This window comes from Arvicanthis niloticus, chromosome 5 (genome assembly GCF_011762505.2).
Source record: "Arvicanthis niloticus isolate mArvNil1 chromosome 5, mArvNil1.pat.X, whole genome shotgun sequence".
Taxonomy (NCBI): Eukaryota; Metazoa; Chordata; class Mammalia; order Rodentia; family Muridae; genus Arvicanthis; species Arvicanthis niloticus.
In genome coordinates this window covers 42,329,359-42,353,288 of record NC_047662.1, presented here as the reverse complement: position 1 = coordinate 42,353,288, position 23,930 = coordinate 42,329,359, and the positions used below count along the sequence as shown (strand labels likewise).

The following is a 23,930-nucleotide window of genomic DNA, read 5'->3' as shown; positions in this document are numbered from 1 at the left end:
TGGGGTCCCTGCAAGCATCACAATCTGCCTGAGGTAAGAAGGAAAACTCAACTTAGTCAGTTCTGGTTCAAACTTCTGGAGTCTGATTCCAGCCCAATTTATTTTAGACACATTTAAGTACAATATAATTTTGGAAAAAATGTTCTCTGGTAATGATTATCTCAGTCCCATATGCACAGTAAAGCTTAATATGTAACTACACCAAAAACTGTTGTAAAATACATGTGATTTCTACCATAAAGATGGGTTTTATAGCTTAAGGGTCTAAGATCTGATGCGGTCTCTGGCTGATAGAGGTCACCAGGGTATAAAGTACATGTGATGTCTCCCCTGAAGATGGATTCTATTGGCTGAGAAACTACAGAGAAAGATTTAGGGAGGGAGAGTTTAGGAGAAACAGTCTTGGGGGTCTGGGTGAGGCCTGGCTCTACAGTTAGCAAAGGTCACCAGAAAATTAACAATATCTACTCCCAGCCATTGGCATGGAAAACAGGTATTCATTTCCTTCACTGAGGAGAAATTTCTGTGTGGTTCACATTCCTGGTTTCCCCAGTGCTTATCTGTGAGCACTCCTGCATTCTGCACACTGTTTCTGAGGGAAAGCCAAGTTCAAACTGAGACTGGCTGCTCTCTGGAATACTATAAGAAAAGGCTTGTGGAAGGCAGGAGAATGGAACAAAGGAGCCCATAGCTCATAAATCATTTTCACTATTTCCAAAGGCCTAGTGGAGATTCATATGCATCTTACTAAGAACAGTAAATATACAATTTTAAAGATCAGCACAAAGAGGGCTGGAGAGATGGCTCAGCGGTTTAGAGCACTGGCTGTTCTTCCAAAGGTCCTGAGTTCAATTCCCAGCAACCACATGGTGGCTCACAACCATCTACAATGGGATGTGATTCCCTCCTCTGGCATGGAGGTGTACATGCAGCCAGAGCACTCATATACATAAAAAATAGAGAAATCTTTTTAAAAATCATCAAAAAGGGTCTAGAAAGACAGGTCAGTGGTTAAGAGCATGTGCACATACACAGACCCATTTACAAACACACTGTCCTAGTTAGAATTTCTATTGCTGTAACGAAACACTATGGCTCACACTTCCACATTGCTGTTCACCATCCAAGGGAGTCAGGACAGGAACTCAAACAGGGCAGGAACCCGAAGGCAGGAGCCGATGCAGAGGCCATGGAGGGTGCTGCTTACTGGCTTCCTCCTCATGGCTTGCTCAGCTGGCTTTCTTATAGAACCTAGGACCACCAGCCCAGGGAAGGGACCACTCAGAATGACCTGGGCTCTCTCCTATCAATAACTAATTAAGAAAATGCAACCGGGCAGTGGTAGCACATGCCTTTAATCCCAGCACTTGGGAGGCAGAGGCAGGTAGATTTCTGAGTTCGAGGCCAGCCTGGTCTACAGAGTAAGTTCCAGGACAGCCTGGGCTGTCTGAGAAAAAAAGAAAAGAAAAGAAAAGAAAAGAAAAGAAAAGAAAAGAAAAGAAAAAAGAAAATGCCTATAGGCTTGTCTACAGCCTCTTATGGACACATTTTCTTAACTGAGATTCCCTTCTTTCAAATAACTTTAGCTTGCCAAGTTGACATAAAACTATCCATCATACACAAAATTAAAATAATGAAAATAAAATCTCTTTTTAATATTAGCATAAGAGCTAGTCAGATGGTTCAGTAGATAAAAGTAAATGCTGACAAAACTTGACTACCTGAGTCTGGCCCCCCCCAGACCACACATGGTGGAAGGAGAGAACCAAGCTGAACATTGTCTCCATCTCCACCTTCACCTCTTCTCTACACACAGAGAGACAGAGACAGAGACACAGAGAGACACACACAGAGAGACAGAGAGACACACACACAGAGACACACTAGTAATAGTGATGATGATGATGATGATGATGATGATGATGAGAAGAAGGAGAAGGAGAAGGAGAAGGAGAAGGAGAAGGAGAAGGAGAAGGAGAAGGAGAAGGAGAAGGAGAAGGAGAAGAAGAAGAAGAAGAAGAAGAAGAAGAAGAAGAAGAAGAAGAAGAAGAAGAAGAAGAAGAAGAAGAAGAAGAAGCCATGCAGTAGTGGTACATGTCTTTATCCCAGCAACACTCAGGAAGCAGAGGCATTTGGATCTTTAAGTTTGAGGCCAGCCTTGTCTATGGGATGAATTTCAGGACAACCAAGGCTACACAAAAACAAATCCTGTTTCAGAAAACCAAAATCATCATCATCACCATCATCATCATCATTAGTTCAAAAATCTGTATTCTGAGTCTATTTTGTAAACCAGAACTATGGAGGGAAGAGTCTCCACTTTTCCTATGGCTCTCTAGAACCTAGCACCAGGTAAGACACTTAACTAAAGGGGTATTTTGTTCTTGAAAGTCTGAATTGCTGATAAAGACAGCAATGTGATTTATGAATCAGACACAGCCACCAACCAAATCAAATTCAGATTTCTCTCTCCTTCGTCCTCTCCGTGTGTGTGTGAAGAGGTGAAAGTGAGGTGTCTTCCTCAAGTATTCTCAGCCTTATTGTTGTGTGCAGAGTCTCTGACTGAGCCTGGAGCTGAACAATTTGGGTAAACTGAGTGGCCGGCAAACCACAGGGATCTGTGTATCTCTGCTCTCTGACACAGAATCATAGGGGAGCTGCACCTAGTTTTTACCTGAGTGCTGGGAAGCAAACTCAGGTCCTCATGCTTGCATGGCAAGCACTTTATCAACTGAGCCACCTCCCTGAAACCCAACAGAACTTCCTCTTTCTCCTATTCTTCCTCTTCCTACTCTTCTTCCTCTTCTTCCTCCTCCTCCTCCTCCCCTTCCTCCTCTTCAAGATAGGGTTTCTCTGTGTAGCCTTGGCTATCCTGGAACCCAGAGATCCATCTGTCTCCTAAGTGCTGAGATTAAAAGTATGCACCACTGCGCTGGCTTTCCAACAGAATTTCTTAGAAATTGTTATGCAACAAATACTAGATGTTCACTAGATACTGGTTTCAAAATAGACATCATTAAAGGTGAGAGAAAGGATAAGAAAATGGTTACTAATAAATGCTGAGAGAATTGAGAAAGAACCAAGGTAGCAAATGATATGATCTCAAATACTTAGAACTGATGGAGTAAGCAAAACAAAGCCAACATGATGATTTATGCCTATAATCCCAGCACCCAGGAGGCAGAGGCAGACAAAGAGCTGCAAGTCTAAGGACAACCTGGTCTATAGAGCAAGTTCTAAGCCAGCCAGAGCTCTAGGATGAGACCCTATCTCAAAACCATAGAGCTGGAGAGATATGGCTCAGCTTTATGCACAACGACCTAAGTTCCATCTCTAGAACTCACAACATCAAAAAACAAAGTGCAAGGGGCAAGACATGGTGGCACACACCTTTGGTCCTAGCACTGCTAGACAGAGACAGGCAGGTCTCTAAATTCAAGGGCAGCCTAGTCTACAGAAGAAGTTCCAGGACAGCCAGGGCTATACAGGGAAACCCTGTCTTGAGAAACAAACAAACAAAGATAGATGGATGAATTTCAGAGAGCTGGGAAATGGAAGAATAGCTTTTACAAGGGAAGGGAGATGTAAAGTTTGTCCACCAACTCTACTCTATGGTTCCAGTTTGAATCCTGATTCAAAGAAACTAAAAAACAAAACAAACAAACAAACAAAACCAGGAGCCCATAAGAAGACTCAACAGTCCAAGGTGCTTGCTGCCAAGCCAGACTACCTGAGATGAGTATGGTAAAAGTAGAAATAAGCCGGGCCGTGGTGGCGCACGCCTTTAATCCCAGCACCTGGGAGGCAGAGGCAGGCGGATTTCTGAGTTCAAGACCAGCCTGGTCTACAGAGCGAGTTCCAGGACAGCCAGGGCTACACAGAGAAACCCTGTCTCAAAAAAAAAAAAAAAAAAAAAAAAAAAAAAAAGTAGAAATAAGTACCGTCTAGTTGTTCTCTGAATGCCATACCGTGTACCATAGCATATGCAAACATACATGCACACAAATACTGACACCCAAAGATAAATAAAGTAAGATGTAAAAATAATTTTTAAAACACCAAATTAATAAGGATGTGAAAAGCAGCATGGTGGTACACGCCTGTAATCTCAGCATTGGGAAGACAGAAATGGACAAGGAGGAGATCAAGCCTGCCTTGGCCTATACAGAAACACAAAGAAACAGAACTACCTTGTGTCATTGTTGTGCCTGGCAATGATAAGTGTCATTAACAGTGGTGAAACTGCAGAGGACTCTGCCCAGCCAGACTGCTTTGGAAGTGAAGGAGTGAAGGTGAAAGGCATTGTTGATACAAAAAGCATAGCTCTTACTTCAAAGGGAACAAGAGAGTTTGTTCTGGAGAGTAAAATACAAACAGCCACTGTCCAGGAGAACACAGTCTCGATTACCCCATTTCTGTGTCTTCCAACATGGAAGCAGTTTCACAGAGTTTTATAGCCATAAAGCAATTATAGCATCAAAGCAATTATAAATGACATCAGAGAAGCAGGTTACAGCCAGGCCTTAGGCCTCACATGCTATCTGATGGCCACATGGAAAAAAAAATGAGGACATAATGCTCCTAGTATATTTGAGGAGATGGCTTATTGTAGATATGAGGGAGAGCACAGCCAGAAGCGTCTGGAAGGATCCAGATTGAACATGGCCAGCTGACTGAACTGGGCCGTGGAGAAGAGAAGGGGGAAGGAGCAAGAGGGGTGGGGGCAGGGGCGTGGGGAAGCTCCCAGTTCAGAGATACCCTGCCTCAATAAAGATAAGAACAATTGGGAAAGACAACCTCTGGCTTCCAAACACATGTGTACTGCACATACATTCACACTACACACACGCACGCACGCAGCACACACGGTCACTAGTTTCAAAGGTCATCCATTAGCACCACATTCTTGGCTGCAGATTTCACTTCTGACTGGAGCACCCACTGCTTTAAAACTACAGCTTTCCACTATCTCCTCCATGTCTATAGAAAAAGATGTCACCTGTGTTTTAGGTGTCAACACAAGCGACACAGTTCTCATCTCAAAGAGAATAAGAGACAGTTTATTCTAGAACCAAACTTGAGGGACCATGGCCCAGAAAGCATGGTGCTAAGTTAGCCCAGGTCCCATCTTCCCCATGGAATTAGCTTTAAAACGTGTTACAGTAACAGAAAACAAAGTCATAAGCTAAGAGTTGCAAGCCTAGCTGGACCTAGGCTTCCTCACAGGCCCCCATGAGAGGACAAAGGGAACCTAGTTCTGAGTCCTTGTCTTGGCAAGGTCTAGTCTAGAGCTTAAGAGTCCACTTCCTGGGAACTTGGCTTTTCCCTGAGGAGACTGAACTAATCAGTCCCGAGGCCACTGTGTGCTGGTCTCCGACACTCCGATACTCTGTGCTCCCCTGTGCAACACTGCTTGCTTAGCTTCCTGCTTCCTTTGGTCCACTGCTCCAGTACAAACAGTATTTGATACCTTGTCCTTAATATACTTGCTTGCATGAGTCAGCAGCTTGTGTAATACCTCCTGATCCAAACTTTCCTATCTTCTTTGTTTTCTCATTCCACGCTCTCCTTAGGACTCTATTACTAAAGAGCAGACCCCTGATCCCCCAAAAGCAGCCCACTTTCCACCAGGCTGAGCCCTCAGACACGGAAGCAGAGCTGGGTGACCACCTCACTCCAGGTTTTGCCCACAGGGACAGAGCTGACAGACCAGAATGGAAAGCACTGGACACTGGAGGCCCTGAAGTCCCAGGATGACCAAGGCATTCTCTATGAAACTGAGCCTACCTCTGTCATCCCCTGTGAATCAAGGACCTAGAAGGAGAGATTCTCACTCAAACTGGCCTCCAAGGATGGGAGCCTTTTCAGTGAGCAGAAGTTCTTTCAGAGAGCAGCCAAGCCTCTTTGCAAGTGAACAAGTGTTAAGAAACGGTGCTCGGTGCTCGGTCTGGCTCCTGGCCATCCCCACCTGTATAGGCTTTGGTATTTACCAGGACAAGTAAAAATTCTTAGCGTTCCCCAGCCCGGGGAGGAGCCTTCAATCAGCCCTGGATGACAATCCAAAGGATGTGGTATCAGAGAGATACGTGCTGCAAGTGGCCTGCGGGCTGCTGGATGCTCTGGAGTTTCTCCATGAAAACGAGTATGTTCACAGGAACCTGACAGCTGAGAATGTGAATCCAGACAAGCAGAGCCAGGTGACCTTGGTGGACTATGGCTTCACCTACCGATGCTGCCCAGGTGGCAAACACGTGGCCTACAAAGAAGGCAGCAGGAGTCCCCGAGAGGGGGACCTGGAGTTCATTAGCGTGGATGTGCACAAGGGATGTGGGCTCTCCCTCCGCAGCAATCTCCAGACATTGGGCTATTGTATGCTCAAGTGGCTTTATGGGTCCTTCCCATGGACAAACTGCCTTCCAAATACTCGGTGGAAGTAGAAGTATCTGGACAACTCCTAGCCCCTTGTGGGACTATGTAGCTGCTGGAACAGGGCCTCAAAGACCCTGCAGGAGTGCCTGAAGGTGGTGATGGCCCTCAATTACAAGAAGCCACCCTACGCCGTGCTGAGGAACAATCTTGAAGTTCTGCTGCAGCATATGCGGCATCACCATATGACCCCCTGGACCTCCAGATGGTAGAATCCAGAGCTTCTGACTTGCAACTTGAAGTAGAATGTGAAGTAGTGCAACTCAGAGGCCTTTTGTTTGAACTCAGAGCTCCTAAAAGAATCTCTTGACTGTGCATTCTCGCTGCTCCCTTAGGACATATGAATCAGCACTCATGCTGGGAGACCTGAATCACTTAATGTCCCTTAATGTGAGACTCCTCCTTATCCTTCAGCCCCTGCCGTTGTGGATGAAGGTAAGTGGATGCTGGCAGCAGCAGAGCAATCATTCCCTAGGACCTTCCTGTCATGGGTATTCCTGTGATGCCATAATAAACTGTTTTTAATAAAAAAATAATTAACTAATTTAATTCTCTAGATAGGACAAATCTTCAGATAACATCAAAATTTGGACAAAAAACGTGTTAATCAAGGCTGGAGAGAAGGCTCAGTACTTAAGATCACTTGGATTTGAGAGGACCTTGGTTCAATACCCAGCACTGACTTGATGGTTCATAACCACCCATAACCCTTGTTCCAGGGATCCTACCTCCTCATTTAAACTTCAAGGGCACCATAAAGATGCAGGCAACATATTCATAAATATTAAAAATATTTTAAAAAGTAAATGACAAAAAAACTGTGCTAATCCCAATTTTTAGTTAAAAATAGAATAGTATTTAATTTGTAGGAAAATTCTGTGTTTGTTTACAAAAGAGCTACATAATAGGAACCCTATGCCTGCAAGCACAGTGCTTGAGAAGTAGAAGCAGAAATATTAGTAGTTCAAAGTCAGCCTCAGCTACATAGTGAGTTCCAGGCTATCCTGGATTACCTGACATCCTGTCAGATTTTAAAAAGGAGAGAGAGAGAGAGAGAGAGAGAGAGAGAGAGAGAGAGAGAGAGAGAGAGACAGAATGATGATGTTGTTGCACATCTTTATTCCTAGCATCTGGGAGTAAAAGAAAATTTTAAAATAGGCCCAAGACTAATAGAACTAACAAGGCCCTCTGATTCCCTGACCTAAGTAGTTAAAAATGCCTGTCAGCAGGTCTGTTAGGCCAGGGCCCAGTTAATTAGCCACAGAGGATGTGGAGTTACAGGACAAAGGCCTGTTGAATCATCCAAGGAACTGGCTGGCCATGAAAGATAAAAAGTATGCAAGGACATCCTTGAAAGAACAGAGATATGTCCAAATGAATATTGGGCCATCTGGTGTTCTTCCACCCTTCCCCCATTTTGGGCTTGCTTGGCCTTCCAAAAAAAATTGTAGTTTAGTAACCAGATGTCCTGCTAGCCTACATAAGCATCCACCCACAGAAGCTGTACCTGCTCCGCTTACACAGCCTGCTGATGTTCAAAAAAGTAAAACATGTAACCGCGTGAAAATCTTCTGCTCCCCCCACCAACCCTTGCCTATAAAACCCCCAAGCTTTTGAGCTCCAGGGTTGGCTCCTGTGTCTCCTGCGTGAGATCTGTGCTGACCCAGAGCTCTGTTATTAAACTGCCTTGTGTGCTTGCATCAAGCCAGTCTCTCATGAGTTCTTGGGTGTGCACCATCCTGAGACTTGAATGGGGGTCTGTCTTCCTTTGGGGTCTTTCAGGAGGCAGAGTCGGGATTTTTGTGAGTTCAAGGGCAACCTGGACTGCCACAGCTACACAGAGTAACTCTGTCTCTGAAAATAAAAGAAGGCAGGTGTCTAGGCCAGCTGGACAATCAAGTGGGACCCTTAGACCCTGTGGAGAGGACTGAGATGGGAGAGAAAATAAAAAGGCATAGCACATCAAGAAGTCTGATCAAGCTGCCAAAATTTTTATTGTTCACACAGGTAATATACTCTGAAAAGAGGATATGGGGATAGGTAGGAAAGGAAAGAGGGCTTTGCAGGTGGGGGAAGCTAGCTGCAGCTGTGGGGTCTAACTAAGTTATTCTTACAAAGCCTTTCTGTTACCAGGGGTTCTAAAAACATCTATCTAGCAGGATGTTGTCTAAATCTAAAGATCAGGAGAAACAGTTACTAAGGTGGGTTGCTATGAGGCCTTGTTTGAAGTTCTGAGAACTGACAAGTGAATCATGAAAGGTAAGCAGACAGAAGAATAGTAGATAGGAGAGGCAAGGATGAGTGTCTGCCAAGAGTAAGGCTTTGCCATGGCTTCCCACAGGCAGGCAGCGGGGACAGGATGGGAGATGTTCCAGCAAGATATGGTTGGAAGCTCAGTTTAGCCCAAGTTAGCCAGTCAGGCTGGGTCAAAACTCTGGAGTCTGATGCCAGGCAGCTTACTGCCAGCATAAACACAGTACGATTTGGAAAAAAAAAAAAAAAAAAAAAAAAAAAACAAGTTTCCTGGTATAATATAATCTCTAGTGCACAAGGAGGCATACTTACTTCAAAACTCAAAGTACATGTCATTTCTTCCAAGAAGATGGGTTCTAGAGATAGGCCACATGTATTAGCTTAAGGGCCTGGGGAAGGATATGGTATGATCTTGGTCATACAGATAGGGTAGAGGTCATTTGGGCTATTAGCCACCTCCAGTCCTGGTTGTGGGAGTTTGACATGACCCAGCCCTTCAGGTAACACAGGTCTCTAGGCTATTGATCACCTCCAATCCCCAGCCTTCTGGGTGGAAAAACGGGTTATATATCTTTTCCTTTTAAAAGACAACTCTGCATGCTTAATATTTCTGTTTCCCCTGGTGATCAGTGGGCATAAGGACATTCTTTGTACTCCTAGAAAGAAAGAAAGAAAGAAAGAAAGAAAGAAAGAAAGAAAGAAAGAAAGAAAGAAAGAAAGAATTATGAGAACTGGCTTAGGAGTCAAAAGTCAAGAATGTTCTAGGTTAAAAACAAAACAAAATAAGCAAACAACAACAAAAAAACCAGTAAAACATCCTGAGTAAGAAGCTTCTGGAGACTAATGTTACCTTCAGCTATGTTCTTCCTGTCCATTGCTCCTTGCTCCTCTATCCCTCCCTTTAAAAGTCATTTGGAGAGCTGGTAGATGGCTCAGTGGTTAAGAGCACTGACTGCTCTTCCAGGGGTCCTGAGTTCAATTCCCAGCAACCACATGGTGGCTCACAACCATCTGTAATATTCATATATATTCATCCATATCCTTCTGGTCTTCTTCAGAACCAGGTATGCAAGTGGTGTACAGGTATACATTCAAAAGAAACACTCATACACATCACATTTTAAAAATGAATAAATTAAAAGTAATAATAATAATAATAAGTTTTTATGGGCACTGGACACCCAGACACCACTCTGATGATGAAATATATGATGGAGGTAGGGGAGATGGAAAAGCAGGATGGCACATGCCCTATGGAGAGAGAAGTGGATATGTGATGGCAGTGACAGGTGAGGGAGGGGGCTGAGGTTGACATGCTGTCATTGCCTAGTAGCGTCCTCGGTGAGGTGTGTAACAATCTGGAGCTTAAATTAGACCTGCTGGAAGGATCACCACGATCTGTGGTGCCACCAGAAGCCATGTTGGCATTGGTGGTCCATGCTACTATCCCAGGCCAAGATAAGTCTATATTGATGTAAGTATAATAGCAACTTTTACTCACTTGTATGAATAAATTGTCACCTCTGAAGCCTACTGCCTCCACCTGATAACCTAGACCTAGTCCTGGAAGCTTCTAGCCTCTGTACAATCTAATCTAGGCCTAGCATGTTTCCAGCCTCTGAGGCTTGCTGCTAAATAAGATCACCCTTTCTTGATCTTTCTGAATTCTAGCTGGCTGGTTCAACTCAGCTGTTCTGGCTCAAACTCCTCTCCACTATGACTGATTAAATCTGGCTTACCTCTCTTTTCTCTCCTCTCTCCCCTCTCTCCTCTCTCCCCTCTCTCCCCTCTCTCCCTCTCTCCCTCTCTCCCCTCTCTCTCTCCCCCCTCTCCCCTCTTTCCCCCCTCTCTCCCCTCTCTCTCTCCCCTCTCTCCCCTCTCTCTCTCCTCTCTCTCCCCTCTCTCCCCTCTCTCCCCTCTCTCCCCCCTCTCTCCACTCTCCCTCTCCCCTCTCTCCCCCCTCTCTCTCTCCCCTCTTTCCCCCCTCTCTCCCCTCTCTCTCTCTCCTCTCTCTCCCCTCTCCCCTCTCCCCTCTCTCCCCTCTCTCCCCCCTCTCTCCCCTCTCTCTCCCCTCTCTCTCCTCTCTCCACTCTCTCTCTCCCCTCTCTCCCCTCTCTCTCTCCCCTCTCTCTCTCCCCTCTCTCCCCTCTCTCCCCTCTCTCCCCTCTCTCCCCTCTCTCTCTCCCCTCTCTCCCCTCTCTCTCTCCCCTCTCTCCCCTCTCTCTCTCCCCTCTCTCCCCTCTCTCTCTCCCTTCTCTCTCCTCTCTCCACTCTCTCTCTCCCCTCTCTCCACTCTCTCTCCCCTCTCTCCCCTCTCTCTCTCCCCTCTCTCTCCTCTCTCCACTCTCTCTCTCCCCTCTCTCCACTCTCTCTCCCCTCCCTCCCCTCTCTCTCCCCTCTCTCCCCACCCTCTCTCCCCTCTCTCCCCTCTCTCCCCTCTCTCTCCCCTCTCTCTCTCCCCTCTCTCCCCTCTCTCTCTCTCCTCTCTCCCCTCTCTCTCTCTCCCCTCTCTCTCTCCCCTCTCTCCTCTCTCTCTCTCCCCTCTCTCCCCTCTCTCTCTCCCCTCTCTCCCCTCTCTCCCCTCTCTCCCCTCTCTCCACTCTCTCCCCTCTCTCCCCTCTCTCCCCTCTGGGCTGCCTTACAGGTTCAAAGGTTCACACCATTATCATCAAGGCAGGGACATGGCAGCATCTAGGCAGACATGGTGCAGTGAGAGCTGAAAGTTCTACATCTTCATCTGAAGGCTGCTAGCAGAATACTGACTTCCAGACAGCTAGGATGAGGGTCTTAAAGTCCACACACACAGTGACACACCTACTCCAAAAAGGCCACACCTCCTAATAGTGCCACAGCCTCATACTAATGTTGGCAGTATGTTCTAATCTTCTGGCTCCTTCTCATTCTCTGTCTTGTTCTATCTTCACCTGTGTCTAGCTTGTTCTCTCCTTCTGCAACTTGTCCCTGTACAAATGTCCCAGTAAAACTGCCTCCCTTTTTCTTTCTGTACTACCTTCCTCAGTAGCTTCCCTTTCCTCTCTTCTATCATGAGAGCTGAGCAGATCCTATTCTGTCATATCTTTCTCTGATTTGTCACTTTGTCTACCACTCAATTAGACATCACTTTCAAACCTGGGTCCTTCTACAAACTAACTTTACCTTCATTGTTTGGGATTATCAGTGTGTACAAAGGTCATATCTGTATTCTAGCCAGAGGGATTAAAGGTGTGCCACAACTAGAAACAGGGTTTTTCAGTAAACAACACAATCTCAAGGTTCACAATGTGATCAAATATTTTGCAACATGTAAGTGGTGTCTGTGCTGCTAACTGATGACATGGTAATGTCCTCAGGCTTTGCTGCCTGGCATAGGAGAGCTGCTAAGAGCCATGAATGGGTCAGTGGTCCAGATACAACAGGCTGTGTTGATGTCTATGGTCAAGTCACCACCAAAGGTCATGAAGATGTCTGTGGTCCGGAATGCCACTGGAAGCCATATTGATGTCCTAAGAATGGTGTTGAGCTGGCCCCACCCCTTGTTGCTGCTTTTTGTGGATAGCCCCAGCCTAGTGTTTTGATGGTAGTTCCACTTTCCTGGGAGGGGCTGCAGAGGAGGAGTGAATCAGTACTCTTGTGAACCTTCTGTCCAGTTGAATTTATAAAATAAAGGCTAGAGCCAGTGATTGGGCAGTAGAAGAGGAAGTGGAGAAAAAGGCTTGGAGGAGGAGTCGGAAGAGGAAGTCGATGAGAGAGAGAGAGAGAGAGAGAGAGAGAGAGAGAGAGAGAGGGAGGCAGGCAGAGGCAACTGAGGAGGAGGTGGAAGGACAACGGAGGAGAAGAATGTGGCCTAGAAAAACCACACATTATAAGGGATCTCATAGCTGGGGAATAGAGTAGTGCAATGATAAATCTGCCCAATCGAGGCTTCCAGTTTATATCCATAAATATTGAGTTGTGTTTTCCTTGACTGGACTTATTTGGGTCGGAGATTTACCACAACAGCTGCTGACAGAGGCATGGGCTGACAAACTCAGCTACCACCCAGGCTCAGATCCAGGGCTTTGAGTTGGCTCACCCTACTATCTACCTCATATATAATAAGCTGCTGGATCACTCAAAGTGGCTGGTCCTGTCTAACCATAGCTGAGCTCTATGGGTTTAGGAAACAGCAAGATATTCAAGAGGAGTCTCATATGTCCAGTGCTGATGGTACCAGAAACCAGAGGCCTTGAACCAAACCAGTGACTCATCGATGTGAGCATTTGCAAGTACAGCTGTTTGAGTAAAAGGGTATGGCACACCGAAGCTTCCAATGCCAGTACTTCAGACAAATACCTGATGGGGAGGCTGGAAAGATGGAGGAGCTGAGTGGCGCTTGACTGCATGAGAGGAAGCTGGGTTGACAGAGGACAGGTCATTGCCCAGAGGGGTTGGTGATATGGTTTTGTTTTGGTTTGGTTTTTATTTTATTTTGTGGGGAATGTTATATGGGTCAGGGTGGACATGGAAGACTGGGAAATGAGTGGGATTGGGGTTCATGATGCAACATTCCCAAAGAGTTAATAAAAAATATTATGTTGAGAGGAAAAGGGGGGTTATTTTGGTTTTGAGTTCTTTAAGACAGAGATTTGAGAACAATGTCCTCTAAACCCAGCACTTGAATAGAGTGATTTCTTTCCACCACATGGCCTGGGGTCTAGTTACCAGATGTCTTATTTAGGGTTTCATTGCTGTGAACAGACAACATGATCAAGGCAACTCTTATAAAGGACAACTTTTAACCTGGGCTGGCTTACAGGTTCAGAGATTCAGTCCATTATCATCATGGCAGGAAGCATGGCAGCATCCAGGCAGATATGGTACTGGAGGAGCTGAGAGTTCTACAGCCAGAAGGAGGGGTCATCTGGAGACTGTTCCACCTGGGTATCCATCCCATGTGCAGTCACCAAAGGTAGACGCTGATGTGGATGCCAGGAAGTGCATGCTGACTGGAGCCCTGTCTCTTTAGAGGTCTGCCAGAGCCTGACATATACAGAGGTGGATGTTCACAGCTAACCATTGAACTGATCATGGGGTTCCCAATGGAGAAGTTAGAGAGAAGACTGAAGGAACTGAAAGGGTTTGTGATCCCACAGGGAGAGCAAAAATACCAACCGACCAGAGCTCCCAGGGTCTAAACCACCAGCCTGGGAGCACATAGGGAAGAACCCATGGCTCCAGCTGTATATGTAGGGGAGGATGGCATTGTCAGGCATAGGTGGGAGAGGCGATCCTTGGTCCCATGAAGGCTGGATGCCCCAGTGTGAAGGAATTTGAGGGTGGGGAGGTGGGAGTGAGTGGATGGGGGAACATCCTCATAGAAGCAGGAGGAGGGGGATGGGATAGGGGGTTCGTGGGTGGGGGAAAATGGGGAAAGGGGATTTACATCTGAAATGTAAATAAAATGTCCAATAAAAATATTATTAAATCAAAAAAAAAAAAAAAAAAAAGAATAGGGAGATTTGCCAGTGCTGGCTATTGCAGCCACAATTTTCCATTAAACTAGTCTATTAACAAAAAACAAGCCGGGCAGTGGTGGCGCATGCCTTTAATCCCAGCACTTGGGAGGCAGAGGCAGGCGGATTTCTGAGTTCGAGGCCAGCCTGGTCTACAGAGTGAGTTCCAGGATAGCCAGGACTATACAGAGAAACCCTGTCTCGAAAAACAAAACAACAACAAAAAAAACCAAAAAACAAAAAAGCAGTCATATTGAAGAATCACTTAAAATCCCAGAAACCCCAAAGTGGTATGGCAATTCAATAACAACCCAAGTGTTACCCACCCTCACTTTGGGAAATCACAACCATGTACAGCCTGAAGTCTGATCCAGCATGCCCTTTTTCATCTAAGGCACAGCCTTTCTTGGTCAAGGCCACACTGCCTGCTGTGGAAGAGAAGTGAGCAGCTGCAGCTTAGTCCTTAAGGCCACTTTTACTTGGAAAACAGCTGCCTCTGAGAAAGGTAAGATGCAATTTTAGAGTGACTTTAATTTGGGGGCTGGAGAGATGGCTCAGTAGTTACGAGCACTGGCTGTTCTTCCAGAAGACTCAGGTTCAATTCTCAGTACCCATTTAGCAGCTCACAACTGTCTATAACTCCAGTTCAAGGGAGTCTGATCACTCCAGTCCCAGGGTTCATACCCCACTCTGGCCACCTCAGGCACTGTAGTGCACATACATACATACATGTAGGCAAACACTTATATACATAATATAAAAATGAATAAAAATCCCTGTAAACATAACTTTTGCTCACAAGATATAATTGTTCTCTCAGAGGTTTACTGCTGAATCAGCTCACACTTTCTAGTTCTTTCTGAACTCTGACTGGCTGGTTCAACCCAGCTGTTCTGGCTTCTCTCAGCTTCTCACTGAATTGCTCTTCTTGGCCTCAAACTAACTCTGGCAATTTGTTCTGATCTTCTGACTTCTTATTTCCTGGCTTCAACTGCCTCTGCTGACCTCACAAAGGAGTTACCTCCACTGCACTGCACTCACTGTATTGCCTCCCAACCAACCGCACCAAACTCAGCTCCACTCAATGGCACTGACCTCTGCACTGCTCTTAAATAGATTTTTCTCATGACAGTTTGGCAGATCCTATCTCTGACTCATTCTGTTAAATCTTTCTCTGATCCATCACTTTGTCTGCCCCTCAATTAGACATTGTTGTTTGTGATTAAAGGTATATACTAAAGGATTTCCATTAGAAGAATGAAAGGTGTACGTCATGTCTTCATTCCAGCTGTATCACACAGACCTAAAAGGTCTTTGTATGTGATCAGAACAGCCATGTTGCTGGATTAAAATTCCTCTATAAATATCAAACAAAATTAAGTGGTTCTAATTCATATGCCCCTAATAGCTAAGAATGTTAAGCACAAAGTATTTTATTGGCTATCTGTATTTCTTCTTTAGAGAACTCTGTTCAGTTTTCAACCTGTTTTTTTTTTAATTTGTTTTGTATTTAATTGGGTTATTTGTTTCCTTGAGTTTTTCAGGGGGTGGAGGTGGGGGGTGGGAGGGTTTCAAGATAGGGTCTCTGTTGGTTGTTCTGGAAATCTCTATGTAGACCAGATTGGTTTTGAACTTGTAGAATCTGCCTGTCTCTGCCTCCCAAGTGAGTGAGCCATCCTTATTTATACTTTAGATTTTTTCCTTTAAAAAAATTTAGATTTTAAAAAATTTTTATTTTATGTGTATAAATGTTTTGCCTGCATGTATGCACATGTTCCATATGCATGCCTGGAGCCTGGGAAGATCAGAAGAGAGCACCAGATGCCTTGATAATATCCTAGAAATGGCTGGGCAGTGGTGGCACAGGCCTTTAAACCCAGCACTTGGGAAGCAGAGGCAGGCAGATTTCTGAGTTCGAGGCCAGCCTGGTCTACAGAGTGAGTTCCAGGACAGCCAGGACTACACAGAGAAACTGTGTCTCGAAGAAGAAAAAAATCCTAGGAATGGAAGTTACAGATTGTTGTGAACCTCCTTGTAGGTGCTAAAATTGAACCAAGGTCCTCTAAAGAGCAACAAAGTCCTCGTAACGGTTTACCATCTCTCCAGCTCCTTTATTTATTTTTTATTTGTAAATATGGGTCTGCATGAAAATCTGTGCACTACTATTCCTAGGGAGATGTGAACAAATATCTATTCACCCCATAATGAACCAACGACAGGCCAAAGTAAGGACACCACCAAAGTCCAACTTGATAAAGTGTGGAGAGCTTTTGGGGTTGCTTGGCAGGAATCTGGCCAAGGACAAGGAAATGGGCTTCAGACAGGAATCTGACATTGGGCCATGACAAGGAATTAAGTTCAGGCAGGAATCTAATTTTAGGCTAAAACAGGGAAGTAATTTCAGTCAAGAATCTAAATCTTAGGTTAGAACAAAGAAGTAAGCCTCAGGCATTGAATATGACTGTGGGCTAGGACAGGGAAGTAGGCTCAGATATTTTGGTCATCCTGACAAGCCCTTAGAAACAGTGATCCTGAGACTTTGCTTATTGCTTTGCTTGTTCCTTGACTATTTGCATTTATTGTATTGTGAGTTCCTCAACCTAGAACTGACCTAAATACTTGCATGTAATTAAAATGGTATAAAGGCAGATTGGGATAAAATAAACCTACCTCAGCCTCAGAACTGGCTAGGGTCATGCTACAATGTTGTCTACTTGTCTTTTTTCTTTTTAATCCTCAATCCTGCTCTGGAGAACCTGTTGACTAACTGGGCTGGCCTGGTCAATAAAAGCAATGGTTTTAATGGGGTTCCTCACAGAGTTATTAGCCAGGGGATGCTGCTTACAGGAGCAGAAATGACTCAAGGACAACTGTCTCCCCAGAAGCCCACCCCAGAGTGGGTGATGACTCACAGAAGCTGAAACCCTGGAGCTCAGTGCCTGACTCACGGGCAACCCAGCTGGTCAGTCTTCCAGATGCCAGCTCGTCTGACAGAGCCTTTCAGCAGTCCTTCTACTTGTGTACTTTTGGGGGGGGGGGCAAGGGGCTACTGAATCGCAGCTCAGTTTCAGGGACTTCCTGAATCGCGTGTGTACATGTATCCAAGAGGCCAGCCCTGAGGCTAGAGCTACAGGTGGTTGTGAACCTCCTGATGTGGATGCTGAGAAAGGATCCTGGGTCCTCTGCAAGAGCAATAAGCACTCATAACCACCCAGTCCAGCCCACTAGCCTTTTGTGTGGTGTTTCAGTTATTTTTGTATTCTAGATATTAATCCTCTGTCAGATCTAGAGCTGGCAAAGACTTCCTCCCATTTTTTTTATGTCTGCCATCTCTTCAGTTAGTAACTGTTTCCTTTGATGTACAGAAGCTTCTTTGTTTCATGAGGTTCCATTTGTCAGTTGATGGCCTTATTTCCTAAGTGACCAGACTCCTATTCCCTATTTGGATGTCCTTCCCTGTGCCAATATCTTCAAATATTTCCCCTATCTTTTCCTCATTTCAGACTCTTGTGTATTGCATTCAGGCCTTTGATCCATTTGAAGATGATTTTTGCACAGAGATAAGAGATAAGGATTCTCATTCTTCTACTTGTAGCTCTGTGGTGGGAGCACCGTATGTTGAGGATGCTGTTTTTTCTCCAGTGCGTATTTCTGGCATCTTTGTCACTCAGTGGCTGTAGTTATGTTACCTGTGTCTGGGTCAGCAGTGCCAGTCCATGGATTGAAGTGTCTGTTTCTGTGTCAGCACTGTGATATATCCTCCCCTTCTCCAGCTAAGACTTCTAGCACCATACTCAGTAGGAGTGAGGGAGTGGCCATGTTTCCTGAATTTATCTAAACCCAATTCTGATTCTAGGCCCTGATCTCTGTTAATGTATTTACTTTTTAAAAAGTACTTTTAGGAAAAGTATTTCTGTATTGTTCCTCACCCTCTTCTAAATATCTGGAAGTCTTATCATAGATTGTTGCTTATCTCAGAATTCAGGAAAGATATTTCTTAAGCCATCCTTTTGAGAGATAAATGTCAAAGGAGGCAGGGAGATGGCCAGGAGGAGGAGCAGGAGCATGCCCAGCATTGCTGAGTCCCTGCTTTTCATGAGGGTAGGAGAAGAGGTAGAGGAAGGGAGGTGGGGAAGGAAGGGGAGAGAGAGAGAGAGAGAGAGAGAGAGAGAGAGAGAGACAGAGAGACAGAGAGACAGAGAGACAGAGAGACAGAGAGACAGAGAGACAGAGACACAAGGAGACAGAGAGAACCAGCCTCCTGATAGCCTCAAAGATAGGAATACACTTTCAAAGGCTGCCAAGCACAGCTGGTATAGTTACAGAGGGAAACATTTGCAGACTCGTAGGTACCACTGTGCTCCTCCATCGGGCCCTCCCTGATGTCCTCCATTAACTTACACTTTTTCCACTCTGGGACAGTTGTGGTGGTCCAGGCATTTAATTCCAGCACTCAGGAGACAGAGGAAGGGGATCTCCAGGATCCAGTACTCAGGGAGACTGTCTAAAAAAAAATTAAATAAATATCTCCACACTTTTCAGCACAGTCTGGCACCTAGGCTTGATCTGTACTGTGAAGTGGAAATTTAAGGGTTCTTAGGAAAGGTGGTTGGATGGTGTTTTGCTGGGACAAACACATGAAGGAACATTTCCTTAAAGTGGGACACAGGTATGAGAGACTAAAGCAGACTCATGAAGGAACGTTTTGCTGAAGCAGACACAGGAGAGAGAATGTTCTGTTAAAGCAAGCATGTGAAAGGACATGTGATGATGGAGTCTTTGCTAACGATACTCATGAATTGGTCCGCTTTACATTGCATAGCTGAGCTCCATTTGTTAGGACTCTGTGGACTTGGGCTGACTGAATGCTCGTGCTGAGGCAAGGCAGATGGAGGACACGTGATGTTTGGAGGGTATAAACAGGACTCGACTGAGTGAAGGAGACAGAGCTTGGCTTACAGGTACAGCTAGCTGTGCAAGGCTTGTGGATCTCACATTTTGCTTGTCTTTGCTTCCTTGAGAGAGGCAAAGCCCAGAACTTCTGGTGTCCCTCTGGGTCCCTCCTGCTGACCCGAGCTGAGGCTGAGGCTGAGGCTTGGATATCTCTGCTAGGTCATACCACCACTGTTGCTAACCTGACTCTACGGAACTGGACTGCTGATGTATCTGTGAAGTGTTTGTGAGAGGATGGAGCTGCTGCCGCCTGCTAGCCTATGAGCTGAACTTCAGTTTTCCAGACAACATGATGTTGAGATGCTGCTAGATGAGAGTTGCTCCAGGGAACCTTTCTCTACAGGTCCACCCCCCCCCCCGACTCCACAAACCCTCATATTGTTTCTTTTCCACTAACTCTGATGAATGGTGGGCTACAAGGGAGGTTAAAGCATTTAAGAACCATCATTAAAAATAAGGTTTGAAAAAATTAAAGTTACAATGAAGAGGTCAGCTCAGGAACTTTGGAAATTTCTACCAGACCCCTTCCCTCCTGGAAGACAAAGGTTATGGAACACTTAGGCAACCCTCCCCTCTGGAAGGGAGAGGCTAATTAACACTCCTCAGACCACAGGGAGTGGGGACTGACCTGTGGGTAGGGGAGGCCCAGAGTACGTGGACACATTCCACAGGAGCAGACCTCATTCCCTAAAGACCAATAAATTTAAAAGTCTCACTGTTCCTCCAATCATATTGTGCTTAGTTGCTGTTTCTCTGTTTCTCTAGAAACTGTATAAAAAGCCGGGCGGTGGTGGCGCACGCCTTTAATCCGAGCACCTTGGGAGGCAGAGGCAGGTGGATTTCTGAGTTCGAGGCCAGCCTGGTCTACATAGTGAGCTCCAGGACAGCCAGGACTACATGGAGAAACCCTGTCTCAAAAAACCAAAAAAAAAAAAAAAGAAAGAAAGAAAGAAAGAAAGAAAGAAAGAAAGAAAGAAAGAAAGAAACTGTATAAAAATTCACTGAACAAACTGCATGGGGTCACTGCCTCTCCTTCCGGTGCAGGACAACCCCAACTCATTGGAACAATAAATTCCTCTTGCTTTTTGCATTGATTCTCAGCTCCGTGTAGTTCACTCAGGGGGTCCCTGGTAAGCTAAGGCTCACCAGAGTCTTACATTTGTTGTGAAAGACCCCCAAAGAGGGAGACCCTCACTCAAGTCTCAAGATGTCACGGCCACCCAAGAACTCACAAGAGACCGATCTTGATGCAAGCAGCAAGAGGTTTATTCCGAGACCAGCACGCTGGGGCTGAGATTTGTAACCCACACAGAGGCAGAGATTGACCCTGAGAGAGAAAAGTGTAGGGTATTTAAAGGGAAAAACCACAAACCAGGGGAATTTTGAGGGGGGGTCAGGAAGGAGGAAGCAGCCCCTTGTTTCGTTTGCATGACAGGGTTCAAGGAACGGTCAGAGGGGAAACATCTTGTACAAGTTTTTTTAGTTGTTTCTTTCGAGACAGGGTTTCTCTGTGTAGCCCTGGCTGTCCTGGCACTCACTCTGTAGATCAGGCTGGCCTCGAACTCAGAATCCGCCTGCCTCTGCCTCCCAAGTGCTGGGATTAAAGGCGTGTGCCACCACCGCCTGGCTTGTACAAGTTTTTCTCAAGACTCTAATCTTACACAACCATCTGTTCTGTGGTCAGCCAGTTCCTGGAACATGGTGCCAGCTGACATAGCTAGTTGACTCCTCTTAGTCTGCTAGGGGTTCTAAAAATTTTCCATGCCTTTCAGGTGCATTGGCCAAGAATCTGACCTCCTTTGGGGACTTACCAGAGAGTGGTGAATCAGAGATCTCAAGCAGGTATCATGGTTTATTTGTCTGTCTCCTGTCTGTCAAAGTCTGTAAGCCTGTCTGAACTTTTGGTTTGCTTGCAAGCGTCTGAGGGGCTTGGAGAGCCCATGGTGTTTGGGGCATTCAAGAGCAGCAGGAAGATGTGCCTCAATGTCATGACTGCTGGGGGCCTGAAGGACACTTCAGGTCCCGTAGAGGGGGTCGAGAGGACCCCCCCCCCGGCTCCTTTTGGAACCTGTTAGATTTGGTCCCAGTGTAAACTGGCCAAGTCACCTGGTTACTGGATTCTTCCACCCATGACAGGGGCAGTTTTCCTACGTCTTGATTGTTTCTCTTGACCTGCCCATGGCAGGGGCAAGAACTGTCTGTACAACCTGGTTTCTGTGCCTGTGATGGGGGTGGGGGAGCTGTCTGTGTGTCGATTGTCTTTCTCTGTGTTCTTGGACTTGGACTGACATTATTTTTGGACCAAATCCGCCCCATTAAACATCCTAGTTAACTACTGGAAGGGACTTAGAAAAAGAGGAGAAAACTTGTCAGTAGTAAAGAAGCGCAAGTCAGTTACTCTCTGCTTCTCCGAATGGCCCACCTTCGGATTAGGGTGGCCACTCATAGGAACCTTCGACTTATAGGTGATCAAAGCAATAGAGGAAAGAGTCTTTAGGCCAGGATCCCTTGGGCACCCAGACGAAGTGCCCTATATAGTTACCTGGATGAATCTAGTGGAGGACCCCCTCCCCTGGATAAAAGCCTTTCTTTCCCAAGACCCTCCTTGTCGGTTCTGGCCATCAGAAAAAAGGAAACATGGGAGGAGGGATCCAGACCTGAGAAGAAGTCAATCCTCCAAGACCCTCCTCATCCTTATCCCCCACTCTTGCCCTCATGGCCCCGCCAGTGCAAGCACTGGGATCCTCAGCTCATACGGGACCGGGGACATTGTACCCCCCCTTTACCGGAGGGAGGAGCGGGAGGAGGACCCCCCCAAACTTCCCGGTCCCACCATGAGGACCTGAAGTCTTGAGAGCCACCTCCTCTGATATCATGGTGTCTCTCCCACCCACTGAGGGCCTAACACACCCCTTTCAGATAACCCCAAGGGGCTGATTAATCTCTTTGAGACTGTTTTAGTGTTCTTCAGGACCGAAGAGCAAGAGGGGATAATGCAGGAATCTGGAAAGAATGTCCCTTCAGACACGGGTTTCCTCTGACTAGATCTGACTGGGACTTTAGTGCAGTGAAAGAATGTAATTTGATTGTAAGAATGTAATTTCAGGTCTCAGCTTGAACTTAAAATTAAGAGATGCTTAGATTTGCCAGGCAGTGATGGCACACGCCTTTAATCCCAGCACTTTGGAGGCAGAGGCAGGCAGATCTCTGAGTTCGAGGCCAGCCTGGTCTACAGAGTGAGTTCCAGGACAGCCAGGGCTACACAGAGAAACCCTGTCTTGAAAAACCAATAGAAATAAAAATAAATTTAAAAAAGATGCTTAGATTTGAGTTTCAGCTTACACTCAAACATTAGCTGCCCCCGAGGCACATCCCAGGAGAAGCACATTCCAAAGACTCTAACAAACATTCCAGGGAGAAAGACCCAAGATAGGAGTTTATTAGAGAGATGAGTCCTTAACACAGTAAACCTGGGTCAACAGAAGCCACTTACACTGACCCTCTTTGTTGTAAAAGACAAGGTGCAAATTTGAGTTACTTAAAAACCGGGCCTGGTTATAGAAACCAGGCCAGGGATGGCTGCTTGAAATCCTTTATGGTTACTGTCTAAGAAATAATTCACTGTCCTTGTGAACTCTGTAAAAATGGTATATAAGCTGCCCTTAACTTTCGTTTGGAGTTCTTGCCTGCATGCAAGAGAACCTCAGTGCACTGGAAATAATTATCATTATCAATAAACTTTGTGTTATTGTATTTATTGTGTTAAATACTCCTGTCCGTGAGTATTTCTGGGGGAGCGCGTCCCCTGGTTTTGGATCTTTAGGTCCAACAACAGAAGACGGGAAGGGCACCTAAAAGCTTACCACAAGACTCCATTGGCAAGTCTCAAGGGGGCAGGGATCAGATGAGTTGCCCACAGCCTTTCTGTAACAGCTCATGGAGGCATTCTGTCAGAACACACTATGGCCTTTATAGGCCAGGCTAGTAGGTATCAGGAAAAAGCTTCAGAGGCTAGAGGGACTGCAGGGTAAGTCATTAAAGGATTCAGTGTAGGTTGCTAAGAAAGTCTACCATCACAGGGAGACAGAGAAAGAGCAGAGAAAGAGAAAGGAAGAAGATGAAAGGGAGATGAGAAAAAAAAGAAATTTACAGAGAATTTTGGTTACAGTAGTCAGGGAAAGCAGAGAAGGGAGACTCCAGTCAAAGAGAGACAGAAAACTCCTTGAAAAGGACCAGTGCACACATTGCAAGAAGAGGTGCCACTGGGCCTGAGAGTGCCCTAACAAATGGAAGCTAGGGTCAGGAAATCTCAGGCCTTGGGAAAAGCACCCCCAAACAGCGAAGGTGTTAGCCCTGGGGGAAGACCTTGAAAGTAGAGGGGAAACCCACTTAATTCTTGGTGGACAGAGGGGCTCAACACTCAGTTCTCCTCCAAGCTAATGGCCCCATTTACATGAAAAGATCTTGGGTCTAAGGAGCCACTGGCACCAAAATGTATTATTCATGGACTACTGGAACAACAGCAGACCTAGAGATGGGCCAGGTACCCCATTTATTTATGGTCATCCCAGACTGTCCCTACCCTCTGTTGGAGTGAGACTTACTCTCCAAGATGGGGGGGCCCAGATACACTTCCTGCCCAACAGGCCGCAACTAACTGGCCAAAAGGAAAACCCATGGGTGGAGGAAAGACCTCTCCTACCGACCCCTGCAAGGAGCTGAGGCTACCTGCTTTACAGACAGGAGCTGTCTTCTCCATGCTGGTCAGAAATGAGTGGGTGCTGCTGTGGTGGATGGCACAAATGT

At 45.9% G+C, this 23,930-nt stretch overlaps 1 protein-coding gene and 1 pseudogene across 2 annotated transcripts in view; one reads left to right on the top strand and one right to left on the bottom strand.

Annotated features, from left to right (window-relative positions):
* The window catches only part of Scp2 (sterol carrier protein 2), a 91,919-nt gene extending 85,908 nt beyond the window's left edge, over positions 1 to 6,011 (bottom strand). Inside the window, exon 1 of the mRNA XM_076934504.1 lies at positions 5,991 to 6,011. The gene's annotated coding sequence lies outside the window, so the exon portion shown is untranslated. The remainder of the gene's footprint in view (positions 1 to 5,990) is intronic.
* LOC117708682 (serine/threonine-protein kinase VRK3 pseudogene) lies at positions 5,603 to 22,877 on the top strand (annotated as a pseudogene). The gene is made up of 3 exons (XR_013110724.1): positions 5,603 to 6,861; positions 14,566 to 14,676; positions 19,284 to 22,877. The product of XR_013110724.1 is annotated as a serine/threonine-protein kinase VRK3 pseudogene (transcript).
* Positions 22,878 to 23,930: the final 1,053 nt, after the last annotated feature.